Genomic DNA, 6,217 nt, shown 5'->3' on the forward strand with positions numbered 1-6,217 from the left:
TATAATAATTTTTTTTAAAAAATATTTAACATAAAATTTATTAAAAACCTATTTGACTCTTGTATGAATTAGAAGAGCATGCATGTTAATTTATAAAACCTGAAAAGGTCATCCAAACAGAGTCCACGTGCTACCTATATTGCAAAAATCGACAAAAGTGTCTACAATAATTGGGACTATATCTCTTTATCATCTTCATCTCTATCGTATCATACTATCATCTTTTGATTTAATTAATATCACGTGCATGGGCAGAACTTGGAACAAAATTTTGGGATGATCAGATAGAAAATAATTGTCAAAATATTTTTAATATAGATTCTATTTAAGATAAGTTCGTTTAATTTGGGTGATATTATTAAATTTAAAGCCGTTTTTTAAGATCTCGTTCCAAAAAATTAAGGTTAAAGTCATCATATGTAACTTTTGAAGGTTATATCTCACTTTTTTCGTGATTCATTAAAGTAGAAGAACTATCTACAGGTGTTGATATTGTAAAAGTTATATGTTCTCCTTCTTAAATATTAGTCTTCCTCTTAAAAAATGTATCAATTCTTTGATTTTTTATTATTATTTTATATAAAAATTTGAATATATATCCTGTAAAATATGTAAAGAAGAAGTTAGAAAGACAAATATTAAAATTTTATAATATTTATTAAATTTTTTTATCAATTTATACAAATACAATAATATTAATATTTATTAAATATTTTATTATTTTTTATCATATAAAAAATTAAATTAAATAAATAATAAAATATAAAATAATATTAAATTAAATAAATAAAAATATCTAATTTTTTATATTTGAACTTAAAGATAGAGAAAGTGTTGTTTATTGAATTTATTAGATACTTTAAGTCATAATAAAGTATTTAAGTCAATTGGACTATTTTTTATCTTTTGAAAAAATACTACTAAATTTTTTATAAAAAGTTTGGGAGGTCATAGCCCCCTTGTCTGAACTAAGCTCCGCCACTGATCACGTGCATATTAGAATATGAATTATATATATATGATATTTTTTTTCTTTTTTTCCCTTCTGGTTAAGAATACTTAAATAGAAAGACTCTGTGATTACATTAACTAACCATATGTAAATATATTAATGTTGCTTTACAGAATATGTGATTACAACTTTATTGGGAAAAAATGGAAAAAGCTTTTCGGTAAATATATACAACGCGCAAAAAAATTTCAAGAAAATCAACTTTAACAAATCAATAAAATTATTAAATTATTTGGATCGGAAAATGTAGATGATTATTATGTTGGCAAGTGATCAAGGCTCAAGGGTTCTTAAATTGTGGTGTGAATGTGTGATCAAGAAATTTATTTTTATATCGGTTATTATTATGACGAAATTTATTTTTCGTATGAAAAGAAAACTAGTATTTTTGTTCAATATTGACAAAGACACCATTTTAATAAAGATACAAAAAATATCTTTTTTTTAAAGATGTGTACAAGTGTCATAATATAATTGGACATTTTATTAAATCGGTTAATAAATTATTTTTTAATAAATCAGAATAAAATCGGTTTATTATAGCAAAAATAATAAATCTAATTGTCTGTATTATAATTATTAGATCCGATTTATTCCGATCGATTTACATAATATAAACCGAATTATATTTAAATTTTTTGATAAAAAGATAAATATATCCTTAACTTTTTATTTTGCGGACATTTAAATTCCTAATAATTTAAAAATACAATTAAGTTTCTATAAAAAAAATTCTACCCTAACCCCTTATCCCTGCCCAAGCCCAAATTCAAGCCTAACAGTGAAATAATTTGCAGCCTTCTAGATCGTGGTTTAGAGTTTGGCTCTGTGATTTGGATTTGGTTTTTGTTGTTTTTTCTCTGTGATTCATTTTGTTCTAGTGAGCGAAGACGGAGAATTACAGGGAGCGGCTTCGTAATGAGATGGTAAGTCAATCATGTTTTATTTGAATTTTTTTCTCGTTCTTTTGATTTTTACTTTGATTCTTAAAAGCTTGAAAAACTTTATGCAAAATACATTTTCTTCTGGTATATTTTCAGATCTCGAACATTGTTGTGCTCTATTACGGTTTGGATGGGTTTTCTCCTATTTTGTTAGCTTGAATGATGAACTTGTTTTTTTTTGTCAAAACATAACTCGCCATGTGGTTTGTTATTTTTTTTTCTTTTTTTTTCTCTTCTTTTTTGTATGTGTGAACCCCGTTATAATTCATGTTGCGGATTGATGTATATGGTGCATTTTGCAAAAAATTGTTGTTTTTCCTTTATTCAGTAAACTGTATAGACCTTGTTTGAAAATTAAATGAACAGGACTCTTCTATTTTCTTTTTTCTCCTTTTATCTGGAAGGGAATTTCGAGGATTTAGTTTAATCAAGGATCAATAATTTATTCTGAGTCTTTCTTCTCTTTTGCCTATGTGAAATTTGTGTGGTTCATTGTATTTTCGGATACATGTTTAATAGTATTATCTTTTGTTTGATTGGTTTACGTTAAGGTGGTGGTAATGAGTTTTTTGAGAGTTGGACTGGAGTACTAATGGATAAATCTGAGCAAAGGAAATGGCTGATAGGATTCCGTGCAGTTGTTTGGAATATTTGGTTGGAGTGCAATAGCAGAGTATTCCAGAGCTTACAGACAAGTGTTGAAGGAGTAAAGCATAGATCATTCCTGAGCTACAGGGAATGGTGTGAAATCGATCTGTTTGGTTGTTGATAGTAATGTCGGAGATGACAACGAATGCGACTATTTTATTTTTGATTATGTATTGTGCTTTGTTTGTCTGTTTTTTTGTTTGCTTCACTTTATTGTGTTGAGCTCCCTTGTTAAAAAAAAAGGTGGCGGTAATGATGCTGAGAGAAAGAAACTTTACAAATTTCAGCACGCATGCATTCGTTGGATGTGTCTATAAGATTGTTGTGTGTTGACCCTTCAGTATCTCCTTTATCGATTTCTAGAAACTTATTTTTATTTTTTATCTGGCGATTTACTTTCCAAAGGACTTGATTCACGCTTAGTTACAGAGGCAGTTTTGACCTCGCTGATTTAGATTCAACCCTAGTCATCTAGTGTGTGTTTGGATTTATGTTGGTGAAATTGGAGTTTAAAAGAAAGTGATTTTGTAGAATTGATTTTGGATAAAAGTGAGTTTATGCCAACATAATTTATGTTTGGTTTACAATAAAAAAATTTAATAAAAAAATTAAAATATAAAAAAAGTATTAAAAGTGATAAAAAAAATTATACAGAAAACCAACAATAACCAGCAACAAACCTAAACATACGTTGAGTGAATGCAGAAGTTATAATTTTTTGCTTCAAGTGAACGGGCTTTTGGGATGTAAAATCACTTCTGCATTCAGAGAATAAAAATTGTCAAACATCAAAGAACAGCATTCAATGAACTTAAATGCACTTCTATCCTCTCCAACGTAGTTGCCAAACACACCCCTAGTCGTTGACTCCTAAATGGTGTAGTAACAAGCCAAATAAATAAGATCATGTTTGTTTTTGGTCCAGAATTATTTTTAGTTTGCTTGGGTTGAAAGTTTATTCCTTGCAAAATACTTTTCCTGCTGGAGTTAGCTAGTGCATAAAAAACGGTGCTGTGCATTGACAATCTTTCGTTCTATTTTTGAAGAATTAGTAACCAATGTCTTGCTTGACTGTTTGCAAGTTGATTTGAAGTTTTAGTGATGCTCTTTGAGTTTGTGCTTTAGTCTGTTTATTGTTGATTCTACGTGTATGTCAAGTTTCACAGTTTTGTGATATTCTACTATCTTTTGTGTGGTCAACTTCATCCTAATTTTACCTGCTAATGTGAGTGTGAAATGATGAACAATCTAAAAGGTAGAAGGGAGAGTGCGTTTATCTAAGAAAGCTAGAAATGGGTTAGAAATTTTGAAGCGTAAAAGGCTTCGGCGAGCAGAGTCTGTCTCTTCAAAGTTGAGGACTTAAGGATGGTCAAGGAAGAGAAATTTATGTCAATGTAATTAAGGAAATAGAGTAGTAAGGATTTAAGAGTCAAACCAAGGTTTGGGCTATTGTTAATGCCCTTAAAATCAATGGTGTTAAACTCATAGATGAAGATGATGGTAACGATTCTTCTCCTAGCCATTCATAAAATGTCTTTTGTATATCTATAAATATATTAGAATGTTTTTGTATTCTAATGATAATATAGGAATGCAGTGATTCTTGTACTAAGAACATCTTTGCAATATACAAATACACCTGTCTTCTGTTGTTATATTGATAGAAAATGTAAATCAGGATAACGTGTACTAGATGATGTTATTTTTGTCACTTAGTTATGTATTTTGGGCTGCCACTTTCATTTGGTATGCATATACTGTATGTAGTAGCTAAAATTTCTTTTTTTAATGGCAATTTATATAGGTTTCTTCCGAAATTTGGCAAAAATCATTGTAGCTCTTTTATATTTATTTAAGTGACATTAACTTCTCTTTGCTAAAGATAGTGGTATTTCGAGAGATTTTATTTTTTAATTTATATAATAATTAAGGAAGTGTAAATAAATACTTTTGAATTGAGACCATTTTCATATAAATGTTTTTTCAATGTATCTTTCGATTTGGTATAAAAAGTCATTGACTCCCTTTCAAAGTGTTTTTGACTTAAAGTCAATGTATAATCGTAGACTCCAATTATCTTATTATGCAAAGATTTGTAAAGTTGTTAACTTTTCTATGGAGATGTTTTCGGTGAACATTTTTTAACTAACTTTCATAAAATAATTGCATAATGTTTATATTAATAGAAAAAAATATTAATTAATAATACAATTCTTTAGTCTAAGAACAAATAATTAAGTATAATTGTAGTATAATTAGTATAATTTATGTGTACTATAACTAGTATTAAATTAGAACATTTCTTTAGAGATTAAACTAATCAAATCCTAATATTAGAATTCAGTTATTTAAATAATATTTATGGTATTGAATTCTAGATCTTAGATATTTATACATTAGAATTATTTTTGTAACTACAACCAAGAAAAAAAAATTGTTGTACCAACTATTAATTCAAGTAGTAGAAGAAAATTAATTTCTTTAATTTATTACTTTTTTGCTTAATGTTATTATTTAGGCTACTTATGATACAATACCATAGTGTTAAAAGAATTTAGATAATACTTTTAATCAGGAACAAGTTTAAATTAAAATACTAGCAATTTAATGCAACTTTAATTCAGTATTAATATGATGATAGCATGAATTTGATTCGTTTATAGATTTGTACATGAGTCAAGACAGAGCGTTACCCAATTCGATCTTGATTCGTTAACAGTTTAATAATTTAAGGTTATGATCTTTGGGACGGATTTTGAACTATAATTTAAACTTATTTATTAAGATAATATTAAGATATTTTTTATGACATAATATAAAGTCAAAGTAAGAAAAGATGAAAACAAAAGAGGTCTAGACTATGCCATCTCTGTCTTGCTAGGAGCGATTGCATGAAGGTTCTTTCAAGAAAATATATATTCTGTATAATCAACTACATTAATCTTTTCTCTCTTTACAATTAAATCAAATATAAAATTCACGTTCTCTAACATAAGCGCTCACGAAGACAATCGCGGCTATTATTCGATTCGCGCTGTCACCGGATCGGATAAGATCCCCACTATAAAAGGATCGGTATCGTTGTAGGATGCGACTAGATCTTCGTTGATCTATGATGGATACCAATCTAGACAAGACTATTTTATCGATACTCTAAAGATATATTTGTCTCTTCAGTAAGATAGAAAATTAAAGAAAAATATGTTTAAAAGAAAAAAAAATGAAAAAATAACCATTTCACAGAATTTTTTTTTGACAAAAAAATTAATATATATAGAAAATACGAATAAAAATAAAAATATGAGAGTTTATTAATAATTATAGTATTAATATCTTTTAAAAAATAATAATAGCTTCACTCTTGGTTTCTAAAATTATATTTTTTACTTATTGGACATTCTCTACATTATACGTTAATGATATTAATACGTATTCAAAGTATAACTATTCAAATAGTAGAGGTAGATAGATTTTTATTTCTCTAATGCATGACTGAAATTAGAGCTTGTGTCTATTTTTATCACTGTATTAAAAAATTTTGTAAGATTTAATTTTAAAAAATACTCAAAAGAATTATTAAAAATATATAATTATTAAAAATTGTAATATAAAA

This window comes from Arachis ipaensis, chromosome B08 (genome assembly GCF_000816755.2).
Source record: "Arachis ipaensis cultivar K30076 chromosome B08, Araip1.1, whole genome shotgun sequence".
Taxonomy (NCBI): domain Eukaryota; kingdom Viridiplantae; phylum Streptophyta; class Magnoliopsida; order Fabales; family Fabaceae; genus Arachis; species Arachis ipaensis.